The following is a 27,515-nucleotide window of genomic DNA, read 5'->3' on the forward strand; positions in this document are numbered from 1 at the left end:
CATCTTTAATCTAACATTGTGAAATAGTTTAATTTATAGTGATTAAAAAGGTGCAAAAACATGTCAACCTTCACATACCTTTGGAAGATCTAGAATCATATAATGGCTTAGATTGGAAAGGACCTTACAGGCCCCCCCAGCCCCAACCCCTGCCATGTGCAGGGCTGCCCCCCACCAGCTCAGCTGCCCAGGGCCCCATCCAGCCTGGCCTCCAGTGCCTCCAGGGATGGGGCACCACAGCTTCTCTGGGCAGCTGTGCCAGCGCCTCACCAACCCCTGGGTACAGCATTTCCTCCTAACATCTAACTTAAATTGCCTCCTTCTTAATTTAAAATCATTTCCCCCTGTCCTATTACTAGCAGACTGTGTAAAAACTTGTAAGCTCCCTTCAAGTACTGGGAGGCTGCAATAAGGCCTGCCCAGAGCCTTCTCTTCTCCAAGCTACACAAGCCCAGCTCCCTCAGCCTTTCTTCACAGGAAGTGTTCTCCAGCCCTCTCATCATCTCCATGGCCACCTCTGGACCTGCTTCAGCAGCTCCACATCCTTACTGTACTGGGATGCAGTACTCCAGATGGGGCCTCACAAGGACAGAGTAGAGGGGAGCAATAGCTCAGGTTGGGTAAAACCCAGCATCCTGGCCGAGAAGCAAGGATGTGTAAGCAGTGTGCTTACATGTATTTCTGAAGCTGTAGTTTGATTTTTATGGTGTATATATGTATGGGAAGAATGGCCTGAACCTCTGATTGATCACCTGAGGCGAGCAATGAGTCAGCCCTGGGAGCACAGGTGAAGGCAACTCAGCTGTGCTGCTGGAAGGAGTGGAGCCTGGCTGCACCTCTCCTGGTCCCATTTAAGAGCTGACTACCAGTGGGGAAGGATCTTTTTCTGGAGATCCCTTCTTTGGGGTTTTACAGCAAGCCCAGGTAAGCGTAAGCACTGTGCTTTCTTTGGTGTATGTAATAATCTGCTTAGCCAAACTCTCTTGTGTTTCGTAATTATAATGTCCGTGTATTCATTGATTATACAGTATAACTAAGGTTTTCTAGCATGTGTTCACTGCAGTTGGGAATTATCTAGGGCAAACACGAAAACCTGGCAAACTGTAGCATTGTGGAATAAAGAGAAATCCTGCAGTAGAACAACTTGCAAGCAGAGGCATCTAAGCAGAGAACTAATTGCTTAATAGTATTGTTTAATCGTTTGTTTTCTTGAGAGCAAGAAGGCAAAATGGAAGTCAAGAAGTAAGAATGGACATCATGAAAACATCAGTAAGAATTTCTGTTCTAAAAGTAAGCTAGAGAAGGAGTCTGTAAATACTTACAATGCCACATTAATCATAAATTGTTTTTCTTGAGTTCCTATATTCAAGTTTATTTAAATAAGAGGTTGACATAATCTCTGTTTATGCTTGTGTGTGCATAGCAGTATGTTTGGAGATGCTCAGGTAGTAGAAAATGGTGGGCCAGTAACTCAGTCACTCTGTTATAGCAAGAAAGGGATGTTTTAAATTCTTTATTTATTAAATATTTAAATATTATAGAAATAGTTGCTAGTCAAAAATGGATTTTTTTGGTTCCCAGTCCTTACCAATACATTTCTCTGGTCTTGAGTCAACAGATGGGTCGCTCATTACAAGATGAAGAAAATCCAGCAGAACTGTGTGGAGCACTGAGGGCATAGCAAAATAATGGATCGTCAGTACCAGATGGATGTATGTATTTCTTAAAATTCCCATGTTTTTATGTAGCAATATAGATGGCTCTACTTATCTTGTCCTTAGTACACTTCAAATACTTTGATTCCAGCCTGTTCTGACTTCCTTGTCAGTACCAACTGGGGTACAAATCATCTCACTTGACATCAAACCTGTAACCGTTAGGTGTGAAGTTAAGCTGGCTGAAGATCAGATTTGGCTGCTATGGACGTTCTAAGTGCATCTACAGAGGAAGCTTAATCTTTCCCATCCCAGATGGCTGTCTTGAAAGGGTATGGATTGCTATCCTTAATCACTCCTTTCTCTTTGCTGAATATATAGAGACTGTAAATACTAACTTAAGATAATGTCTAATTTTTGGATGGCTGATTCTAGAGAGCAGAAATTCTATTTTAAGGAGGCACACAAATCCTTCCATGCGGTACTGTTCTTTCTGGGATGTAGTGTCTTATGTACTTTGAGGAAGATAACAATTTAACTGCTCTGTCTTGTACTCCTGGTGTATTTGTTTGGTGCTGGGGGAGTACTGGTCCATTAGGATTCCGGTATGAAAGGCACTCAGAATCTGTAAGGTACCATTTGACCTGCTGTTTATTAGATCGAATGCTAAAAGGACAGAATAATAAATAACTGCTGTCCCTTTAGATGCTAAGAACCCCAAGTTATGCAGCACCGAAGAAGCATCTGATCCATGCACAACACTATGCAGACCCCTTATTTGAAGGGGTACTCCCATTTGGATAATTTCCCAACATGCCAGCTTTTTGCTGTACTTCTAGACAAAGGCAGGATAACCCATGTGGCATAATCACTGGTACTAAATGGGAGCTGGAGTTTTTGTGAAGGAAACTTAAAACTTGATTGCAGTACTGAATCAACAGGTGAGAATGATGCCTAGAGCACAGATCCACGGCAGTTCTAGCCGTTCGGTTACATTCACTTGTGGCCTTTAATGTCAGGAAAGGAGTTGAGCACTGAGCTGTGTATGCTCTGTTTTGCTGAGAGTTGCAGCGTGGCTTATTGAGTCAAACTGCCATCTCTTCCTGGAAGGCAGGTTCCATTTAAGACACTTTTGTTTCTCACACACTCCAGATTATGCAGATGCATGTTTAAAGGTTGTGAATGACTGGCTCTGGGTCTTTTGAAATGCTCCTTTCCTACCTATCTACTTCAACAAGTAAATAGTTTTGTGTCAAGTTAAAGATCAGAGGGCATTATTCTACCTGATCGTATTTGTGGCTTGGAGACAATCATTATGGCAGATTTCCTGCTCTGAAGAGTACTGCTATGGCATTTAGCTAAGAAACAGAAATTCTGTTGAAAAGACAGACCTCTTCTGTTACTGAGGCTTACTGTCTAGAAGTGCTTTTTTTGGGAGAGCAATTTGAAGGAAATTGTCCTGGGAGCTTGAGACATGTCTAACTGTAGACAGAGCTGTTCAGATCTGTTTCCAACCACCACAGAGCCAACAAGAAAGCTGCCCCAACTCCTCTGTAGAGGTCTTATGTGACTGATGATGGGGCAAGGCCAGGGCCGCCTCCTGTTACCTATCCCCCTGTCAAGGAAGAAGCATTGCTGCACTTGTGTTTTCCAGAAGAGGTGACAGACCTTGGCAGTGTGACGTCTGGGATGCTAGCAAGGAAGTCAAGCTGGCCCTAAGAAAAACTGAAAAAGCGTCTGGATGTAAATATTGCCTTGATAACCTGGGATTCCCCTATTGCATCTGTTTGCAGAGGGACTGGGCTTTTTCTTGGTGATGGACTGACAAATTAATGAAGAAGATTCAGTATGGATCAGATAGATAGAATTGGAGCTGGAGGTCTCAGCAGCAGTATGAGATGCCTAAACAGTGTCATCCTATGAACTCAGAAGGCTCAGGGTGCATTACAGCCATACATGGATTCATGGAGTTCAGTAAAAGACTCATGGTAGGGGTTGCATGGTCAAGGCATCTGGCTTTTGATCTGAAATATGCTGCATTTAACACAGTACTCAAACTGATGGTGTGGGGCCAGAGCAATGGAAATCTGTGTCCTAATATGCAGTTAAGTCATATTATGGGCCTTGCAGACAAATTTAATGTCAGATTATTATTATTTGGAAGAGAATATCAGTGTACAGCATGGCAGACACAGATGAATGAAAGGATTTTCATTTGTAATTGGCTTGAAGCTAATTTCTTTTCTATTAGCATCTCCTCTACCAAGATTTAATAGCAATCAGAGGGCTGAGGAGGCTTCCCGTGCTCTTCAGCTGCAGTAGCATGTGCAGTGTCAATTTACTGGATCTGTAGGTGAAGTCTGTGCCCTTTATCTCAAATCCCTGGGCACTGCCTGCCTTTTAACTACATTTCTGGCTTTTCATCTGATGTTCCTCCCGTTGTTTACAGATACTTGATTTTACCTTGGTAATCCAGTTTGGCTTGAAACTTTATTCTGGACGATGAGCTTTAATCTCTTACTAAGTTAACAAGAAAGCAGGCATGGTTTTAGGTTTGCTCAAAGAAAGCTTAGCAGTGATTATGTGGGGACGTTTTAGAAGCCAAAGGTCTAGTTTCATTTGATTCTGTTTTCTGTATTGTTTACCATCTCTATCTTAATGTTTGGTGGCATAGCTGACTTCATCTCCCCAGCGTCACCGATTCATTCCTAAGTTTGTTGCTTGGATGAATCTCAGCTGTATTCACTCCTCTCTGTGCCTTATTCTCAGATTTGGTCGTTTCCTCTTTTTTTTTTTCCCAGGCATTTATTGAAGTGCAACCTTTTCCATGTAGTCCTCTTTTTCCTTTGGTGTCCAGACAGTACTACCTCCTCTTCATCCTGAGCTGATGAGATTTATTGCCACCCTGCTTCAATCTGATCAGGCAGTCAGGAACTTTCTTGCTGTTGATGGAATTGTTAAAACTTTCCCAACTGTGCTTTTTAAGAGTTTCCAGTCTCTTGAGTTTACTGTGGCAAGATCAAGGTTCTCAGAATTGTTGTATGCCTATTCATTATGAGTAAAAACAATGTTTTTCATCTGTCAACTGAAGACATGCTCAGAGTGCTAAGTAAACATGCTACAACAGACAGCAAGAAGGCTAAGCCTTTAAAATCCCCTTCATTTGCTGTGATTTGTGACTGCTGTCTTTCATTTTTTGAGTTTTGTAGGACTTGTATCTAACCCGCTTACCCTATGGCATTCATTCAGATGTTGTGCAGGTCGGAGCAGAAGTCTGCATTTGTGCGTTTGAGATTTGCTGTAGTTTGAGTCTAGCTTTAATATATTGATTCACTGGATGAAGGACTGATTCAGCCTTGATGTGACTGTTAAACTGCAGTAGGTAGAGACCTTGACTACAGCTTCCTCTGCCTTGAACTTGGCCGTCATGATCACTTGGGCACCACTCCTGGAAAGCTGCTGAGTATAAACTTAGCCTGAGAGGATGAATCTGTTAAATTATCTAACTTTTAACAGGTGGACTTCCTTAGATGGAGAAGTCTCTGTTATTCTATGGAAAATGCCTTTCAGAATTGAGGAAGAATGTATGAAAAGGAAAAATATGCAAAATTGGCATTTTCTTTGGCTATGGGATGCTCAGAACAACTTAACAGTTACGGTTGGCATGTAAGTAATGTGAGATAAGATGAAGCTTCTTTTTGAATCTGAAGTTTTCAAAACTTCAGAGATGACGTAGATGCTATTGCAAAATAGCATAGTGGTTACAAGTGACATGCTTTTGTACCCATATAACAAGCAGAAAAGATTGTGTATTATTTAGAATAATTTAGAATAATTCAAATAGAATTAGAAAAAATCCTTTATGTAAGCAAGAATGAATTTGGTATTCCAAGCACTGTCATTCATTATGGAAACTTGTCAGTGCTCATGTATCATAGATATCTACTGGGATACTTACAAATACATGCACTTAGGTACAAGACCTAATATTTGCAAACTAATGAAGATCATTTAGTTCAGACACTGAAACTAGCAAAAAAGAATAACCTTAATGAAATAAAATAACCCCACAATAATCAACTGTTAGGATTCTGATAGGCTTTTGTAACAAGTCTTTGTCTCAGATACTAGAAATACCTTTGGAAAAGACAGATGGGGAGCTTTCTGACTGGTTTTGTGAGAACAGCCAAAATGTGCTCTGAAAAGGAATTTCCTCCTGTATGACCTGATGCACTGATGTGTGTCCAAGCTGCAGCTCATTTCACAAGTGTTGCTGGGCTTGTTAATGGTGCGTTGAGAGAGCTTTTCCTCATCTGAAACTGCTCATTAATGACACAGAGGATCTAAATAACCTTAATTGGTTTCAAATACCTATATACTGAACTCAATTACGTAAATTTGATTTCTCTTCATTCTTTGGAGATAATTTGATCGGAATATCTTCATCTTAGCTAAAATGATCCCATTTGCTCCTGCTAGTATAGGTATTGCTATCCACATTTCTTAAATAATCACAGATTTCTGTACATTGCATAGTTAGTCAGGATAAGACAGCTGTTACATTCTCCAGACTGGCTCATATTGCATTGTATGCATTACTGTTTTTGAAACATTGCATATGCCTCTGCTGACAGCACTTTCATATCTTCAAGATTAACCTTCTATTGAGTACAGTGATACCATGGTTTTCATATTGCTTTACCCCAGCCTATGCACATCTGATTGCTGTTGTGGGTTCTTCCTTGTATAGGTTTGATTTCACACATCTTGACAGTATTGACCTGTATTAAATTGTAAAAACCTTTTGCTTGGAGAGTAATAAATGACTTTACCCCGGAAAGAACAGAAATATTCCTTCCCTCCTTCCTTCCTCCCTCACTTACTGCTTTGGCTTATTATTGGAAATGCAGAACTCCTAGAGATCTTATTTCAAGTGTTTCAAATATTCTCTACAATACTTGTCATTAATTTCTGTTATTGCTTTTTTGCCCACATTCTATTTATTATATGGAGCTGGCCTCAGTATGAACCTTGAGAGGTTGCCATCCAGGAGCATTAAAGAGATTTAAATCCCTTAACGTTCAATGCATTAAAAACTATTTTATGATATGGCAATTAAAAATGACATGCTGTGGAAAGTAAGAGGATCCCACAGAGTCTGTTACAGGTATGGCTCAGCAGAAAATGAGCAGTATGTCCAACTTCTCCCCTTGGCCTCTTCTTATCTCATAAAAACTGTAACTTTCAAAACATAAAGGAAACAATACAGATCTCTACTGGGTTGAAGGATGATGTTTTGTTGCAGGATGGAAAGTTGCAAGTTATTAGAAAGAAATGACCATTGAAAGTGGTCAATTTATGGTGCAGGAAATCTAATTTGTGGAGCTGTGTGTGCATGTATGTTCTCACTTCATCCCTGTTTCCAGATGATGGGGCTACAGACTCAGGCAGTAACTATCATCAGTCATCATTAGTCTCAAAGTTCAGATCTTCTTTCTGACTTTTTAGAGATCATTTGATGTTTGTAGCAGTGGTCATGGCATTCTCTGTTTGGCTGCAGCTCTGACTAAATGGAATAGAATGATGAAGGAAAACATGGAAGCTGATATTCCCTGGGCAAACCTGCATGCCAAATGTACCTTTCGCAGAAAAAGATGTAATGTTTTAGAGCTCAGGAGAGCTGTAGCCACACGCTGCAGGCATATTTGATGAGCTTGCATTCCCCTTCTGTTGAATCAAAAATCTGGGCTAAGAAGGAACTTTGTAGGGAAAAGAAGATAGAATGTGTTCCTTTCCAGGCTCGCTTGGGAAATGTCAGGTCTTTCTAAAGGCACCATTCAGCCACCGGCATTTTTGCCAAAAAGATAACAAGACAGCCAGCACTGCAGAACTGAGTATTCTCCATGTATTTACTCATAGCCTGAAATAGACTATGGCAGTTGTCTTTAAGATCATCAGTATACAGTTAAGAAGTGAGCAGCTGACAAAGGTAAGGGCACACCAATGAGTCTTTCCATTTTGAAAGATTTTCATGTAGACCTTAACTCTAAGTATTACAGATTGATCACAGTCACAAATGCCATCTTTCATCCCAAACCTATTAAGCTATTGCAAATTGACCTTATCTGAGCCCTGTTCTTTTTTCTTTTTTTAACTTAACTGCTTATTATGTATTCATTTTATGTAGCTCTTATTTTTGCCTTGCCTCGAGCTGGAAGTCACTTTAAGAAAGCCATCTAAAAAACTCTCTATCTCTATTTAGTATGTAAGTAAATCTTGTTGTGAATTGTAGGGTATGCGTATCTTTGGTTCATCTCCTGTACTGCATAATGTGGCAGTATGGCTTTACTCTTTCCAAAACAGTATGCCTTTCCAGAAAGCACTTCACTGACAGCTGAAGCTGTTCCTGTTTGTTTTTTTTTTTTTGAAATGTCAGGGGGATAAGAAATGCCATGTGGCAGCAGCAGCTGTGCTGGCTGCATCTCCTCTGTTGTCTGGGGGAACATCTGATAAGGTGCCCATCTTGCACCTTATCTGTGGCTCCAGTGGAATGTGTAGCAAGGCAGAAGCAAAAGACTTGAGCTTTGCAGCTGTGAAGAAAACCTACAAAATAAGACAGTTACTCACAGCTTGAGATAAAAGTGACAGATGTGAATAATGAAGAAGTCCATGTAATATCTAACCTTCTTCCTCATCTTCCTCAAAGCAGAGATTCACTGTCAGACAGGCTGCTTCAGACATTGATCTCGTATTATCACACATCTGGAGCAATGACAGCCTTTGCTTACTGCTTACAGGGAGACCTCTAGGGTAAATGCACACACAAGTGTACAAGGAGAGTTAGCAGTTGTCACTCTTCCCAAATGCACTGTGACACGGGATGTGTTCAAGGTAACAGACTTGCTGGAGGGGCAGATTTCCTTGCAGCTTTATAGGAAACCTGAGAGCTCAGTGCAGAACTCTATGATAAAACACCCTTAGTAAAATCTATTTAAGAGGTGAATCCTCCTGGTTTCCATGAAGTTTGGGACTCCCTAATAATGAAATTAAAATTTGCACGATTGGAAATTATATGTTTGGTTCTTTTGATCCCACTGGACTTTAGTTTTAATATTTACCTTCCTGCCTATTGGGGTACTTGAGTAATTTTAATCTGCCACAATATTATGCAGCTCCTCTCTTTAACAGAGTGGTGTAGGCTGTTACCAACTTGGCTGAGGGAGCTGGCACTGTTCAATCTGCTGGAGAGGAAGCTCAGGAGAGACGTTATAGCTCTCTCTACCTACCTGAAGGGAAGTTGTAGCCAGCTGGTCTCGGCCTCTTCTCCCATGTAACTAGTGACACGACTGGAGGAAATGGCCTCGAGTTGCACCAGGGGAGCTTCAGGTTGGACATTAGGAAATAGTACTTCTCTGAAAGAGTGGGCAGGCATTGGAATGGGCTGCCCAGGGAGGTGGTGGAGTCACCGACCCAGGAGGCATTCAGGGAACGTTCAGATGTTGTGTTGAGGGACGTGGTTTAGTGAGAAATATTGGTGATGATCTTGCAGGTCTTTTCCAACCTCAGTGATTCTATGATAGCAGGAGAAATAGTTATTGCATATCCTTTTTTTTTCTATTCTGCCTCACTTTGTATTTGGGCTGCTGCTTGGGATCTGCTCAGGATCACAGATTATCTTAGATACTTTTGATCTATAAAGATGAAAATAAGAATGAAGATGGGGTGGATTTTAATATTAGCTTTTGGGTGAGTACCAAAGATGTAGAAAGGGATTAGAAATATTTTGATGGAGAGAGATAAAAAAAAGATCTAGTAGAGATTGAATTGTCTTTCTTTCTTCATGTATCAAATTTGTTAATAGAGAAAGTGCTCTTTAAGATCAAGCGAAGGTGACAAATTTTAATTAAATCATGTCTTTATGGATTTTTTTTCTGTTCTTATAAAATCATCTAAAAATGTAAAGAAGACTGCAACATTTCAGAGGAGGAGTGAGATTCAATTTCCAGTTGATTGCTTTCCTGAACATAGGTGTCCTCATGTCGGTGTGCACATGGAGCTAGGAACTTGGCTCAGTTCCCCACATGCAGGCACTGATGAAAGTTGAGGTGCTCTGGGGTGCTCCTTGTTTCCTGCTGCTGGCACAGACGAGTCTGGGTGTCTCTGAAGCTGCCTGTCACGTTCAGCAGTCCTGTATGTGCTGAACTGCAGCACAGTTCTGTGCACTTTTAAGGCCATGCTGTTGGATAAGGTGATGAGAGCACTTGACCAGTATAGGGCAGTGCAGGAACACAGGATTCAGTATTGCCTTGAGACTTTGGAGAGGAGAAATAAGATTCAGCTACAAACAGGCCCAGGACTGGGAAAGGGTCTTCCATCCCAGACAGATCCTGCTGATGAACTGCTCAGCATAGAGTTGCCTCCTGCTCCCCAGTGAGGAAACATCAACAAGAGCAGAGCTGAAAGCCTCATGATCAGGGACTTTGCCTGAAAGAGAGTTAAATGTGGCTCTAATTCTTAGTCTGAAAACCATATCAACAATTTATTCAATTACTGTTTATAGTAGAAGTAGCTACAGAGGCTTACAATTAGTACAGGCTCCAAGAACGCCTTCTATTTATGTGCAGTTTTTGTTTGTTTTCCCCTTGATCTCCAGATGGGTTTTTCATTTGTTCACATGAGAAAAAAATGAACAGAAGTAGAGAGGTGTGAATTGAGTGTGTGTATATACTTTTACATCTGTTCCTTGTGCTTCGCATGCTCTATAGGAACGTAGGTGACCTGGATGCAAACTCCATAAGGCTGTGGGGGAAACTTAAATATATTCCTACTCCCTGGGTGGCAATTAAGTATTTGTTATCTTACAGAAGGAGGCTGTGTATGAACTGAGATGCCTGTCAATTTCTAATGACATTTCTGTAAGTCTTGTGGTGAAAATGGTGAAGACAGATGAAAGGCAAGTAGGTTGGTTTATTAAATGATCATTCTTCACATTGAATAGCAATTTCATGCACTCTGAGTCTAAGTATTAGAGCCTCTTGTTGTTTTGTAACTTGATCACACACAGTAACTCCTAAGCTAATTTCTTAAAGGCTCATCTGTAGTCTCAGCTGATTATGCTCCGACAGTGAAATGTTTGGGATGGAAAACAGCAGCAAATGTAGATCACTGATTTATTTTATTGCAGCCATTATGTCTACCCTTGGAGGCCTTATAAGCAAATTCTGTTTTCCATGTATTCATGCTAGAGTAAACCTTTGCTCCAACAGTACAAAATGTAACTATCTGAAATGTTTTGTAGTGTATCAGTAGTTAAGAGTGAGCACCCTATTCAGAGTCACTGAAGTCCAAGACTTGCAGGTAGCTGTCAGAGCTGAAGACAAGTGGCTCTGTGGGCATGTTGCATAGCCACGGTCCCGCATGCATCCCTACTGGTGGACGGGCTGTCGAAGTGCCCTGTGGTTCCCTTTCAGCCTCTGCACTTTCCTTCTCAGGGAATCAGAGTAAGAGATCAAAGGCAGAGAGAAGGTGCACAGTGTTTTGCCCGCCCGTATTTTCTGGAGAAGTGCCTTCAGATGCCTTGGCACAAGTTTTTCCCTAATGATTTCGTAGGGCTTTGCACATGGCTGCGGACTAGCACTGTCTGAACACACAATATAAAGGTAACGTAGGTGCCCTGCTCACAAAGAAGCAAAATTGTTTCTGACAGATTCTTGGAGATACCAGGCAAAGCATTCACAGGTAGACCAGTAATCATAGCAAGAAAAATTGTGCTCCCCCAACTGGTGAAGGGGCTCTATGGCTACACAGCACTCCTTCCCAGGAAGCAGCCTAGCTCCAAGAGATCCTCTCTTGTTGTGGTCTTATGATTTTTGGTCAGTATTCCACATCATAACATCACACTGTACTGGGAGTTAAAGGGTTAGTACTGCAGTTCAGTGGCTTGTCAGCATTTCTGGTTTCCTGGTCTCAGAAGAAAAGAGTGAGCTACAACTCCCAGAAGACTTCATTGTTCCATTTCCATTCGAACAAAAAGATAAAACTGGCGGAGTCTCAAGACTGCCTCTCTTTGCTCTCTGTGCTCCTGGCTGTCTCTCCTATAGCATTAGAGTAAGGAATGCAGTTTTGTAAACTCTCTCCTGTTTTATTTGAGTTATTTACTCCAAATCCCATCGTATTCTATTATCTCACGTTCCGCCACTGTATTTTTTTAAATGAAGTTTTTCCCTTAGTTCACTGCTGCTGGTTTTTTTGCCTCTTCCCCCACCCTTTTGTCTTCCCAGTCCATAGATCCCTTAGCTCCCTCCCACCAAACCTGGCCAAACTATGACAACTTCCTTCAGTGACTGGCCCTTACATAAGCCCAGGCTAACAGAAGGGGACTTATTTTCTGGAGAACATTTTTGTCCTTTTGTTTTTCTTCTAAGACTGTGCAAGCTTTGGGTAGCAATGTCATGGTAGGGAAAGGAGAACGTGTGGACTTAGCAACAGGTAGGACATACTGCCACCTGCAGAGCCTGAGTTGACTTCAGACAGAGCACAGAGGGCACCTGAAGAATGGGGGATAGGGCATAATGGATATACCTCATCTTACTAGAGGATCATTAGATGAGGTAACTGGAGGTAAAAGGTAAAGGAGTTTACACTAGGCAGCAGGGATTTATCTGAGCATCAGCTTAGTAAGGGCTGTGCAGAATATCTCATCGTGCCAACCTAGCTTCTCCCCATCTCACTTTTGAGCACTGCAGACTTTTTGACGTGCTGTACTTTCTGACGTGGTGGGACTCAATAGTCAGGAACCAGAGGAGATAGACCATACCCTCTCAGCCCACCTGGAGGGTTTGGTTTGGAAATGTCTTGGGCTGATGCAAGCGAACAAATCAGGAAATAATTTTAGCTGCTGTATTTTCAGTTAGTGAGCAGGTGTAGCTTGTGAGCTCTCAGGGCCAAATCAGAGAGTATTCAGGAAAAGCAGAATTACCTTTAGAGTGAGGGTGGAACCACTGATGTGATGAAGTTCTGAAGTGTGGTCTAAGCTACTTAAGTAAACTCCAGATTGAATGAATATAGCTTCACATGAAAAATGAAGCCGTGTAAATGCTTACAACACGACAGTCTTGAAAAATGCAGCTCTCTTGGTGTTAGATTCTTATATCCTATTAGGGAAAGAAGTTGTGTGATTCCTAATGATTTCATCTGGGAGCACCCAAAGGTACAAGAAGAGTAATTTCAGAGAATTTCAATTGGAATCACAGATTCTGGAGGGACACCTTTGGAGATGTTCTAGTCCACTGCTTGCTCAGGCAGGGTGTTGCTCGCAGACGTGTCCAGTTGGGCTTGAGCATCTCCAGAAATTCCATCACCTCTCTGGGCAATCTGTTCCAGTGTTTGACTTCTCCTGGAGTAAAACTGTTGTTTTTTTTGTTTTGTTTTTCCTATTTATAGAGACTTTCACAGGTGTTCACTTTGTGTTCATCACTTGTTATCCTGTCACTTGGCAGAATCTGGCTCCCTCTTCTTCATTCCTTCCTATCAAGAATTTATATCATCAACAAGATCCCCCTAAGCCTCTTCTTTTCCAGGCTGAACAGTCTCAGTTCTTTCAGCTTCTCTTCATGTCACATTATCCTCTTCCTTTGTTATTTTTGTGCCCCTTCACTGCACCTGCTGCAGTAGCTTCCTGTCTCATACCAGTAAGCCCAGAGCTCCAGATGTATCGCACCAGAACTGAGTACAGGAGAGGGAATTCCTCTGCTGACCTGCTGTCAATGCCTTGCCTAATGTGACTCTGGAGGTCGTTGACTTCCTCTGCTGTGAAGGCACAGTGTTGGCTTGTGGTCAGCTTTTTGTCCTGCAGAACCCAGATTCCTCTCTGTAGTGCTTCTCCTCATCCTGTCATTATGTACTGGGGAGTCATTCCTTGTCAGACACAGGACTGCATTTCTTCTTGTTGAATATCACATGATTCTTTTCAGCCTAATACTGCAGCCAATCCAGCTCCCTTTGAATGGCAGCACACTCAACTAGTGCCTCAGCAGCAATGTTGTACCATCTGCAAACTTGATGAGAGTGCACTTTGTCCAGACGGTCAGGTCATTAATGAAGATAGACAATGTTGGCCCTGATGTTGTCCCCTGGCATACTTGTTGTGGTCTCAAGATTTCTGCTATTGGTATTCCACATCATAGCATCAGGTAATGCACGGGGAGTTAAAGAGTTAAGGCCTCAGTTCCATGGACTGTTGATAGTTCCAGGTACATTTCACAGAAGAGAAAGAATGAACTGTATCTCCCAGAATACTTCACTGTTCCATTTCCATTTTCTGTTTAAAGGGAAAGAGAAAACTGGGAGTCATGAGACTTCTTTTTCTGCTTGGCTCTGCAGTGTATGCTCCGTAGCTGTCTCACCTTCAACATTAGAGTAAGGCCTTTGGTTTTGGACAATTTCTTGTTTATTTAATGTATTAGCTACAGTTCCAATTGTATTGTGTTCTGTTGCATTCTCTCACATTGTGCTCTAATACTTAGTGAATTCATTTTCTCCCTTAGCTCGTTCCTGCTGTTTTGTTTTTAGACCCCCACAGGGTCCCCCTGTCCCATTTAGTCAAGGAACCAGGTCAAACCAGGCCAGAACTGCGACAGTGCTGTATCTGAATAACTGGGTAAAAGGCACGAGGTGCACTGAGTAGGACTTCTGCTCCACCATACGTTTTTGTTGAGTTTGTAATATAGAGCTGGTTGTATGGAAGTGGAGCTTAATTGTAACTTTCCTAAAATCAGCATGCTGTAATGTTGTAATTCCAAAGATGTTCACTATATGTTTCCCATTTACGAGTATTTATAGCTGACCTACTGTTACTGAATCCTTGCTAATTTTGTATTTACTTTTATTCTTTGAGAGACATAACTGTGAGGTGAGAAGATGAAAAATTCATTGTACTCTGCGGAGAAGACAGTTTTCTTTGTATGAATGGCAGAACAGCCCCATGGCAAGACTTGTAGGGTGAGTTAATACCTTTTTCTGGAGTAACTGAAAAACCATAGAGAAGACATGAAAGCTACTTGCAGTCCTGAAATGGGGGATATGGCAGAATAATTAATATTGACCTCCAAAGGTAAATCCAGACTGAGAACAGTTGTAATGACTGCAACTGCACAATGTTGCTCAGTTAAGGAAAAATTAAATGTAACGCAGTGGAGAAAAGGAGAAAGAAATGAAGAGTTTAGTGTTCAGATCACATACACGGAGCCAAAAATTTCCATATATCACATGTGAGATGCCTCTGCTAAGTGAAAAAGCATCATTGATTTAACCCCTACAGACTAAAGCACCATGAATTTCTACCAACCACTGAAAGTATGCTTGCTTCATCACATTTTTTCCACTCTCTGTCAAGACTAGTGGGGTAAGAATCCTCCACAAGGGAAACACTGGGGCAAAAGTACTAAGAGAATCTGCTGGGAAAAGGTGAAAAGGAGTTGGGGGGTGTTGTCTGTAAGAGTGGATGTGATGATGCCCCAAATTGCAGGTGTATTTTGGATGTTGGCAGCAGTGTTTTCTTTGCGTAACTCTGCTTCATGGTATGAGTGGTGAGAGGCAGTCAGAAAGCTCACCTGGCTGTCTGCTCAACAGGGATCACACTGAACCTCTATTTCAGTAGCGAAAAAATGGTGAATATATGATGTCTGACTGTCTGCTAGCAGTCAGTTTGGGTATGCAATTTTTGTGGGAAGAATGGTGGAACTGAGCAGACAGCTGGCCTTCTAGTTGTTCCTGAAAAGCAGCTTATGCTACCATGGCTTGGAATCACAGAATCATGGAATCATAGAATGGTCTGGGTTGGAAGGGGCCTCAAGGATCATGAAGCTCCAACCCTCATGCCACAGGCAGGGCCACCATCCTCCAAATTTAGTACTAGACCAGGCTGCCCAGGGCCCCATCCAACCTGCCCTTGAACACCTCCAGGGATGGGGCATCCACAACCTGGAAGATCTTCCTGGAAGATCTGGGCATTCACTTAGGGACTACCTGAGTTCAGTAACTCCTCTGCTATCCATAGAAGTACATGGAAATTGTGAGTAAATGATACTACAGCACATCAACCAATATTAGTACTGCTGCTAATGCTGATGGAGGTAAATGAATAGATGTAAGAAAAACTGGGAAGTTAGAAGACGCAAAGTTCTCCTAAAACATTTGCTGAGAGTTTTACTCACGTAAGTGTTTCCATGTGTTAAAGTGGGACTGTTCATGCACATGAATACATGTTTGAAGGATTCACTCTTTAGCAATGTCATCTTTTCCACTTTAGAAGATTTTAATGTGACTGTTGTACTTTCTTGAAAAGACAAACAGATATTTTACTGTAGTATTCTTTTCTTCTACATCTTTTTAGTTGTTTTACATAAACTGCTTACATATGTGATTTTTTGAGACCTTTTATGCTTCTCTTACTGTATGATTGTCAATTTCTATATTTGATTCAAATGAATGACTTTTTAAATTGTAATACATTCTATTGGTTATATTGCAATGAGTCACAAATATGTCTCATGCTCAGTTTCCTCTCATTCCCTTTGATCACTCTGTGCGACTGATTTCTCAATACTGGTGTGCTGTCTTTCATGGTTTTTGTCTTTTCCTTTTGCAGAAATTGCTGACCTTCACACAATCACCATTCATCCATACTCTGTTCTCATCAAAGTTAGTATAACCACAAGCTTTAGGCTTCTTTTTTTAGCTTTACTCTTTCTCATCTATCATAGATGAGCTGCATTTAAGCTACAGCCAACAGTACCTCCTTGCAGGTCCACGCACTGGAGATAACGGAGGTTCTTGCTGTGAAGAAAGGGGAATAGAGATGCAAGGGAATGATGGAGCTGAAAAGAAGTACAATAAGAGAGTTTGGCAAACTTTTTTCACAGGACAATGATTCATCAGTTTGCTCTCTTCTATTTATAAGTCATCTGGAAGTGGGCTTTGCCACAGTGTATGCTCGATCTGTGTGTTGCTTTTGAGTTAATTACTATGACTATCAGCCTTTCTATTAATTTGTAATGTGTAATAATCGAAATCACTTGTGTGATGTCTTTTCCTTGGTTCAGAGATTCATTAATCCCACAAATGGCTTTCACTATAAATGTGAGTACGTTGATATAACTTTCTGTTCACAAATCTATGTTCAGAGAATAGAAGTAGTCCTATCTTAATTTTTTTTCGCTTACAAACTGCCATAGAGTGCGCTTTCAAATTTACATGAAAAGAACATGAACAATGTGTTGAAGGAGAATTTACAGACATACAGATATCATTGTGCAATATTTGCCCACGTTTAAAGTGTTTGTATAAGTATCAAACATGAGGAAGAATCAGAAACTCATTAACAGAATTTCATGTACAGTTAATGTAAACACTATCTACTGAAGTCTCCAGTTAGGAAAGCATAACATGGTTAATGTATGTGACTCAGCTGAATCCCAGTGTTAAACGTGCTGGGATTAAGTAATGGATGGCTTTTGGGAAATGAATTGATGGTCTCAGGCTTGTTCCTGCTGGACAGTTATCACTGTCATACAAATGAAATTGTTATCCTATTGCTTTACGAGCTAAGGAGAAAGATAATGAACAGAATAGATAAAGCAGCAGAACTATTCCTTGTCCTTAAAACATTTAAGTGGCATTTAATCATCAGAATGATGTGGTAGTAACTTATATTGCCACTGGCCTCGCTGAAATCTTTGTGGCAAAAAATATAACTTCCAAGGTCTCTAAATCTTTCTTATCAGTGACATCTCAGATGTAAATGTTCACGCAGGTTCCTACATCAGGTTGCTTTTTACTGTCAGAATTTTACACAGAAAGTTTTCTAAAAGCTTTACTACTTACTGGGAAATGAGTCCTCACGTGGAAGGAACCCAACCCTTGAAAACCAAAATGTTGGTTATAATAAAGCAAAATAACAATATGCAGTAATGCAACATTAATTAAATAACTTTTCTCGGAGAAAAAGTTCATAAGGTATTTTTCATCAGCTCACAAGTGTTCGAGAGGAGTCCATTCTGTTAAAAAGAGCTCAGATACTTCCAGTACTTAAAGCTGAAGATACATATTATGAAGTATGAAATGTCAGGAGATGCCTTAAGGTACCGTCTACTCCATCAGTGCCTAGAAAGACAGGATCAACCACAGATGTATATCATTCTTTACCACTGTCTAACTTGTTATTGAAACTCTCAGATGACGTAGATCCTGTTTGTTGAACCAACAGTACATCTCATTGTTTAATTAGCTCTGTTTATTCTTCCTCATGTCTGCTTGGATTCTTCTGTACTTCAGTTTAAGCCATGTTTTGTCTTACTGTCAATGGATTTATGTAATCCATACGTAATATGTATGTATGATGCCATGGGCTTCTCCTGCCCTATTCCCTACAAGGCTTTCTCCTCTCTATCGTGTAAGCCAGTTGTGAAGATTCTCTTTAAATCCTAATGATTAATATTTTTCATCTTTATTATTTTGTCAGTCTTCAAGGAATTGAGAAAATGACAACATGGCATAGAACTGTGGCTTAAACTCTCTTCTAACAGCTGTCACTAAACCAGCCATCTGTACAGTATCTGTAAGGATTCCTAAATATTCATTTTTCTCTGTTTTTTGTTTTAGAAAAGATGATGGCTGTACCATGAGACACAGAGGACCTGAGAAAAGATGAAACAAAGGTCACTCATCTCTGGGCCCTGCAAACAGTGCAAGGCAAAAAACTCTTACCATCCCGAAGGCCTGTTGTTGCACATCAAATATCCAGTGTGGAACCCTGCAGATACCAGTAAGGTGTGCCAATTAACAGAATGATGATGTAGATTGCTCTTACTCATAATAGGCCATTAATTTTCTGGTAACTCATAATACAAATAAGACAGTAGTTATCCAAGCATCCCAGTCACCTCAATTTCACATAGTAGTTTCCCTCCAATGATTTTCTTCCCAGTGGGAAACTGTCCTCATGGATTATTATAAAACCATTTTTCTTGTCTTTCATATCCCCTCTGCTTCCACTCATTTGTACAGTCTTCTTCCCAGATGCTTCTACTGAGAATGTCAGTAGGGAAAATACAGCAACAATAAAGCCAATGAGATAAAGGGTGAAGAATAAAACTAGGAGATTTGAAGTTGGACAAAGGGTTGCTTTCCTCAGTTCCTCTTAAAAAAAAGAAAGAAAGAAAGAAATATATAAAGCATTAGTGATAGGGTACCACTTTGCCACTTAATGCTTTCTCAAAAACATGCTATTGTTGATAAGAATCGTATCGCCCCTGTGGGTTTTGGATCAGCTGTATCCTTGAGAAGTCTCCTAAAGTCTCTCTGCTCTGAAGCAGACACTCATGCCAAGAATAGGAGTGCTAGAGATGGAATACCACACGTGCTTCAGAGTTTACACACTGCATAGTGCTACAGGCAAAGAGGCATAAAGGAGGAAATATGCAGAGCAGATGTGGAAGTTTCATGTGAGATTATCTTCTCCTCTTTTACCAGACCACCACTAGATTAATGCTGATGTCTTTTGCTGACAGGTTTACAAAATTACCTCATTATTTCCTGTGAGTGTACATTCTTCCACTCAGTGAACAAATAAGCAAAGACAAAAGCAAAACCAAAAATCACAGCAGGCTGGAATTCCTACACTAAGTACGGGTCAGGCAACACAGCTATATGATGAAAGGAATTCACACAACAGAACTGATCCAAACCAAACCAAAAACACCTTGGTGAAGGCTTTTAGTTAGAGGTATCTGGTTCAGCTTGTTATTGGAGTAATATATTGATCAGCATTATTGTCACATTTTCCTGGACCCCATAGGCATTCTGCATTGCCACTAGTTGCTTCTGAAATATTTCCTATTTTTCTGTAATTTTCTATGTTTCTCTAATTTTCTTTCAGAATTGTGTTCCTACTAAAAAAATCCAGTTTTATGCAAGCACTATTGTTAAATACTATATATTAAAAATATAGGTACATAATATATTTAAAATTTAAAACAAAGGGTATAATTATACCCTTTTTCAGAGTGATAAAATTAACCCTTTTCATTTATAGGAATATTTGAATACTGTCTATTTATGGACTACTTACAAATCATCTTATTTCTAGATGAGCAAAACTATTTTTGGAACGTGATGTTGCATGTGTCCTTTTTAAAAGCTAGAAACTATGCAACACTTCATAAAGTCTTACAGGTCTTACAGTCCATGCTTGCAGTATTTAGTTTTGAGGCGTATGGCTTTTAAAGCTCATCTCCTTAATGTTGTTTGTGTGCCAAGTTTACAGCTTGGCTTCCAGACTGGGATTCTCTTCTTTGTTCTAACAACTGTGAATGCCTAAAGCCCTAGCAATGTGTCTGGAGAATTTGTTTTCAATAGCACAGTCAGCTGCTCATATGGAAATTAGTGAGCTACTTTGACACTTGTGAAATACACGGATCACTTCTTAGAGCTTAAACATGGCTTTTCTTTTTTTTTTTTTTGAGGAATTGAAGTTGAATAAGATCAAGTGGGATAAAGATTAAAAAAGACTGTGGACAGCTTAGAAAGTAGGTGGAAGGGAAATTTTCAGGACTCTACTAACAGTACACAAATCACATAGGAATGACAGAGAACAGAGGCTCATGGAACGGAGGCTGAATAAATTACAGAAAATATCAGATATTATAACTGAAGTAAGATGCCTGTAGGTGGAAATTCCACACCTAAGTAGGTGAGCAGAGCATGAAAGCCATGCAACTGCCTGCCTCTCTTTATCCAGGTGATGCCAGTGACTATGGAGAGCAAGTGACCATGGGATGCTGCTACCTCACAGTAATCTGATTGGAAAGGGGCTTCAGGAAGTCTCTGTCCCACCGTAGGACAAGCTTTGGGGTCAGACCAAGTTGCTCAGGGCTTTGTTCATTTGAGTATCTAAAGCCATCACAGCCATATCATTTGCATAGTGATGCCAACACATGTCAGGGCAACCTGCTCCACTTTTCCAGGATAATTAAGAGGCCTTACCATGAGCAGCTCCCTTCACTAGGTGCATTCCATCAAGTTCCTTGGGCTCACGTCCTATTCAAATGCATCCTAATCTGATTGTCCTCTGCTCAGGATAGGTCCTTATTTGGCTTCTGACCTTCCCTCTTTTCTCAAGAGTCAGGAATTCCTAAAGACCAGTCTTACCAGGAAAGACTGAGGTAAGAAAGGCACTGAATACCTCATTCTTTTCAGTGTTCTGCAAAGGGTTCCTTCTTCATTCAGCATTGAGCCCTTATTTTCCCTAGTTTTCATATTCCTGCCTGTGTACCTGTAGAAGTCTTTCCTGTTGCCTTTTATGTTCCTCACCAGATTCACCTCCAGATGGACTTTGGTTGGAATAATGACTCTGTGTTTGTCCTGGGTCATCTGTTGCTGCTTACATTTGAGTTTAGTCAGGATATCTACACTTGATCTTTTGATCACCTGTGTCAGGATCATCAGTGCACTCCAGAAATCTGGATTGTTTCTGATTGTGCTGGACTGCGTTGTCTCTTTTGCATTTATTAGGCTGTGCAAACAAGAGGTTTCTTCCAGTTATCTAATAGGCTCTAATTATGTGAGGTATCCCACTGCATTCTGATGAAGTCATAGCCCTTTCACTGCATACAGGCCTCCATTTCATGCTTTTGTTCCCATGACGTGGGCATCAGTGTAGAGCACTTCAGCGAGTCACAGAGATGTGCTGGTTTTCCAGAAAGAGTGTGAAAGCCTTCCCCACGTGCTGAGGAGACCTTTTCAGGAGACTGAGGCAAAACAGAAAACAGATGAATAATGTCAGATATTTGTAACTTCACTAGACCACTTTTGATTCAGAAAAGTTATATTACTAGGATGTACTTGTTATGTATTCAAATAACATTACCTCTGCTTCTTAGAGCACGTTGTCCTGCAGGCAAAAAACAGCTCATGACTTAATTATAGAATCAGAGAATTGTTTGAGTTGGAAGAAACCTGCAGAGGTCATCTTGTCCAACACCCCTACGATGATCTGGTGCTCAGTGCCCCATCCAGCCTGACTTTGAGTGTCTGCAGGGATGGGGCAGCCACCTCCTCTCTGGACAACATGTTCCAGTGACTCACTACTATTACTGTAAAAATCTTTTTCCTTATGTGCAATCTAAATCTCTCCTTTTAGTTTAAAACTCCCCCTGTCCTATCACAGCAGGTACTGCTAAGGAGTCTGTCCTCTTCTTTCTTATAGTCCTTGTTTAGATATTGCTAAAAATGACAGTGCCATTATCAGTTTCGTCACGCTAATTATTCACCTAGATAATTTATCTCGACGTAAAATGAAAGATGAGTCAGACTGAGCGCTATAGATCTTTCTGTGTTCCCTACCTGTCTCGTGTTAGCACTTTTACTCAGTGGAGCAGTGTGGGAATCAACCAAGAAAAGAATATTTTCTTTCTTTCCAGTATCTCCAACTAAAAGATCAATCAATTTGTTTTGCTTATGTATATATAGACATATACACATATTCTTGGGATATCTGTTCCCAAATTAGATGATAGTTATTTGATGGATATATTTGATTTTTATTTGGGTTGTTTCTTTTTTTCCCCCCTGAAAGCATCAGTTGGTGAACTCTTCTCTGTGAATTTTCCCTTCTTGTAGCAAGCTGGGGAGAATTTTCTTGCCCTTCTCAAAACTCACTGGCCCTCAACCTGTGGGCTGGAGTATCGTCTGGTCTGCTTGGGTTAGCATGCATTCTACTTTGCTGAGCATAAATGTTAGCATCTTTGATAAAGCAAGAAGGTGCCTGCCTGGAGGCAAGTACTGATACAAATAGGGAAAAACCTCACTCTTAGAAAACCTTTGACAGCACTGATAACCTGAAAATGGCTTTCATTGCTAGCTGAGAGCAACATAGAAAAAAACGTAGACTTGATGTTCATGGAGAATGAAAAAATCAGGTACAGTTCTTCTTCATAACACCCAAACATTCCTGAGTCTTTTTCTCTAGGAGCAACGAAATTGGTTTAGCTTATTCACATCAGCAGAAAGTTTCATTAGGGAAGTTTAATAATTTTTAATAATGTCATGGCATAATATTATTAAACTGTATCTCACGTATTAGAGTCTTTCAGTCAAAATAAAATACAATAAACTATTTATTTTGTCTAATGACTAGTAACAAGGTTACTGATTACCTTTCCTACACAAAGGGAGACTTGTCTCTGTGAAGAACTGATTGTCTTCAGATGCTTGTTGGCAGCAGGTGACGTTGAGTGTTCAGGTATTCAGCAAGTATTCTTGTCCAAAAAAACCTCATGGCCTTGCTATGTTCTGCCCTCAGAATGAATCTGTACCTGTTCTGCAAAGTGGAAGGCTGCACTGGAGTTCTCAAACAACTTCACACGTGCAATTTGTCAAGGGCAAAAGCCACCAATCCCCAAGAAGCTGATAAAGGAGTGGGAAGTTCATTCTATGGCTTTGCCTCTGTCTGAATTGCACCTGTTCTGTTTATATCCAAAACTGTGCTGAATCTTACAGATATTGCTGCCTTATACAGGGTATGAGGACTCTGGGGAGCCAGATTTGCTGTGTTATGATCCCACAGATGGAAAAAATTCTGCCAATTTATTTAAATAAGAGGCATAATTCATTACATCTTTATTCTAGGAAACCTAACTTTGTGTAATAGTAAGTATTTGAAGAATCCACGAAGGAAAAGGCAGCAATCCAAGTTTATCTGCTGTCAGAATATCAGCAAATAACAGAAAGTCTCTATGTCTGCATTTTCCTACCTCTGAGTCTCTAACCTATGGAGAAGTGTAGTGATACAACTTGAAACATCCCCTTAGGAACAAGGTCTAACTGGAGATTAAACTGAGGATGTTATCAAGATGAAATGAGCAATAGATGGGGCCCTGCACAGCCTGAGCTGGGGGGGGCAGCCCTGCCCACGGCAGGGGTTGGGGCTGGGTGGGCTTTGAGATCTCTTCCAATCCAAACCATTCTCTGATTCTATGATTCCAACATCTCTACTAATCTCTACTCTAATTCAGGGATTTCCAGTAGTGGAAGTGTAACAGCAGAACTTCCTCTGTCTATTCTGTGATTATAAGCTCTTGTCACATGTGCCCAGGGTTTCCAGGCTCTCTCTCCTGCAACTGTGAGACTGGGAGACTGGCAGGGCACGCAGCAAAACTCCTGTCTGTATACCAGCATCGATGGGAGCAAGGGATATAGCTGTTATAGCTGCATAAGGTAAACCAAGAAAAAAACAACAACAAAGCTATTTCTGTGCCAGATGAATGTCACATTTATTTTTTACTGCTTTATGACTTACTATCCCACTACAGTATAAAATAAATATCCCTGTGGACCTGTGAATCAGCCTTGCCCTTGTTTTAATATAGGGGTTTGTATTTATGTTTGTGAGTATAATAACTTGTCCTCGACTGAAGGAGCTCTGTGATTTTTCTTGCTCTTTGTTAAATTTATTTTTGAGAGGTACACTTGCTGCTAGTTTGATACTTACATTTTCTTTTAGCATTGTGCTGAATTCAACCTGATAGCAGTGAGAGCCCTAGGCAGAAAATACCAATTTTATGATTGTATGGTAGGTTTATTACGCCTGAGTAAAATTTCCTAATTTGCTATTGCTAGTGTCATACACTGCTACAACTGAGCAAAAGTACCTTAGATGTTCATTGTGCATTCTTATTAATAAGACTTTCTTGCCTCTGAGCCCTTGCAAATCCAAAGTTGGTCAGTAGGAGATAAAAGGAAATATCAGAAAGGGATATTCTTAGGCAAGTTCTATGAGATTATAGGAATTTTTCTCACTAGGAAAACAGACCATACGTTTGGCAAATTACTAGGTTTTTTTCCCTATGTTCAAAAGTTTTTATGAAAAATAGTCAAAATAATCCTGAAGACAGACAGCAAGAAGAGTACTCTTCTTTTCCAGTGGAGATAGTTCAGCTATTGATTTTCACTTTTCAAATACTGTTAGCCATGAGAAAGCTATGGAAAAAACAGAGTCTGATGACTATGTGCAGTGATTAATGTAATTGCCTGCAGAACTAGGCCCCAGATATGTCTCCTATTTTCATCTTGTGGGCACTGTTGGTTTAGGAAAGCTATCAGATGTGTGGATTTCTCCTCCAGGTGTGTACTAGAACCACAAAATTATATAGGATGTAAAGGACCTCTGGAGGTCATTTAATCTAATGTCCTGTTCAAAATCAGGTACAGGCTAGATCTGGGTGCTGAAGGCTTAACGAGTCAAGCTCTGAGTATCTTCAAGGATGGAGGTCTCACAACCTTTATGAAAGAACCTGTTCTAGATTTTGACTACAATTTTTGTTACAAGATTTTTTTTCTAGCATCCAATCATAATTCCTCTTCTTGCAAGCAGTGTCTGTTGTCCTTTGTCTTTTTCTCTATGAATCTTCAAGAAGTGATGAGTCTTGTTCTGCTAGCCTCCCACTGGCCAGTTGAAGATACGGTCTGTCCTCCTTCCACATCCCAACACTGAACAAACACAGTTCTGTCAACCTCTCCCACATGTTTCTGTAGACAATGGCATAAAAAATAAAAGAAAGGGATTTGGGAAATATGTGGTAGAAGGGAGAAAGGTCATTGCTGGGCTGCCCAATATTAGATCAGATATATCCTTAACATATATTAACTTGTATCCTTGACACTAAAAATGTCAATATGTGTTGAGTGCAGGTTTAATTTTTCATTTGTTAAAAGTCTGTAGGAAAGAGAAGGGCTCTTCAGCCACAGTGCAGCCCAATGGAATACAGGTTTTCATGTCTCCTGGTATGTGTTCATATCTTCCAGGTTCCCACAATCACAGTGCTTTATGTATCAATGTTGCACTGCAAGCAGATAGCTATTTTGATCTTCAGGCACAAATTGGAATATTTTTACCCTACATATTTTAAAATATTCCAAACAAATGATATTTCTGTTTTGAGTTATTCTCCCCAGAGACATCAGTCTACATATTTAAAATCTAACCTCTTTTTTTTTTTTTTTTCCATTTCTCAGTCTTCTAGATTCCTTTTCCCTCTATTTCATTAGAGACTACAATCTTTTCTATTTGAATAGAACTTGCAGCACACTATTGACCCTTTCATCAAGTTATGGAGAAGTCAATTGGGCAGTCTTTCCTGTACTCAACAAGAACATCCCTCTGCACTGTGCTGGTCTATCGTGACATCCTGCCAGCATTGCTCCTCTCTGCTTATAGCCCTTCACTGAGTTCATTACTGCTCTAACCTGCCATTCCATGCAAAACAAACTGCAGTACATTTCACTCTTCAAATAAACTATTAACCTGTATTCTTAGAGAGGGAAACTTTTCGAGCTGTGTCCTACAATATAGATTGAGAATATCAGTAGAAATGAGCTCAAAGAAGTGTGAGGAAATATTACCAAGAAGTTAGGAATTAATGTTAAAGCATTACATGTCCTCTCCAGATTGATGCAGCTATATCCCACTTAAAATGTCAGTGCATATGCAGACACCATCTTCAAAGAACTTCTACTATATGCATACACGTATATATAAAACTATGTTAATAAGATCAGCCATTTCTGTCTTTGCTCTGAATACTTTTGAGAAAGTGTAGGTGGCTTTCTGTAGTATGATGAATATCTTTTCAGATTAAGAGACTGTAAAAAGAGAACATTGACCTAAGAAGGGCCATCAAATGATATCCAGACAAAACAGTGAATGACTGCATTTCTTTGTGCATGGTTACTTCTTTTCCCTGTTTTTCAAGATACATTGCTGTTTGTTTAAAAATCCCACTAGAAGAGTTTTTCTGTTGAACAGACAGAAACAGCCATACTGGATTGAACAGGAGATGCCTTAGGGTTAAGTCTTTATTGTCTTTTGAGATAAGCCTTAAAGCAACCTTACAGCCAGTGTGCTATGCCACATGGACTCACTCACGCTCAGCCACAGGCACATCAATCACACATCAGTCTTTCAGGGACATGCAGGCAAACTCCGAGCATGCCTCTGGGTCCTGCTCTGCTCACTCATTTAGAACAGGCTTTGGGATCTAAAGATGTGTAAAGCAGTTGGTATCCCATCTCTTATGCAGTTGGGGGTTAGATGCTTCAAAGGAGGATTCCTGGCTATACTAATGGTGAAGAATTTTGAAATCAATTAGAATCATAGAATCATTGAATTATTTAGGTTGAAGGAGACCTTTGGATGCCATCTAATCCAATCTGTTGCTCAGAGAGGGTCTGATTATATCAGTTTGCTCAGGGAGGTTTCTAATTGAGTGTTCAACAACTCCAAGGCTGGAGATCCCAAAAGCTGTCTGAACACGTTCCAGTGTTTGACTATCCTTATAATGAAAATATTTTCCTTATATCTAATTGGAATTTCCTGTGTTCCAAACTCTGCCCACAGCCTTTTTTCCCCCTGCTGTTCTGCACATCTATTAAGAATTTTGCTCAGCCTGGCTCCACCTGCTCTGAGTCTTCTGTTCAGGTACCAACTTGGTTGTTCCTCCTAATCTAGCGTTGTCTGCAGACTTGCTGAGAATGCATATTGTCCTGCCATTGGGGTTAATAATGAGGACTTTAAACAGTATGAACTTCAGTGTCAGCCCCTGAAGGGTGCTGTAGTTTCTGGCTGCCAGCTGGACTTTGCACCGCTGATCACAACATTTTGCTATGTTGTTTTCGCAGGGACTGAACTGAGACTGACCAGCCTTTAAGTGACCTGGATCCTTACGCCTGCAATTCCTGAAGCTGGATGAAGACCTGCTGAAATGTTCTTGCCCTGAGGCTCCTGTGCTTAACCATTATTTTATTCTT

The 27,515-nt window shown here is 40.5% G+C and overlaps 1 long non-coding RNA gene across 3 annotated transcripts; it reads left to right on the forward strand.

The window, feature by feature from the left end:
• The first annotated feature begins 112 nt into the window (after window positions 1-112).
• On the forward strand, window positions 113-27,515 carry LOC149912644 (uncharacterized). 3 transcript variants are annotated; one of them, XR_016462038.1, is made up of 7 exons: window positions 113-924; window positions 1,215-1,269; window positions 1,612-1,712; window positions 14,551-14,654; window positions 16,460-16,654; window positions 18,315-18,482; window positions 27,387-27,515. It is a non-coding gene; the product is annotated as an uncharacterized LOC149912644 (long non-coding RNA). The 3 variants fall into 3 exon arrangements; XR_016462039.1 differs by lacking the exon at window positions 27,387-27,515 and having other exon boundaries at window positions 1,215-1,290; window positions 18,315-19,580; XR_016462037.1 differs by lacking the exon at window positions 27,387-27,515 and having other exon boundaries at window positions 18,315-19,580.

The sequence above is a fragment of the Phasianus colchicus genome, chromosome Z (assembly GCF_987193195.1).
Source record: "Phasianus colchicus chromosome Z, bPhaCol1.hap1.1, whole genome shotgun sequence".
Taxonomy (NCBI): Eukaryota; Metazoa; Chordata; class Aves; order Galliformes; family Phasianidae; genus Phasianus; species Phasianus colchicus.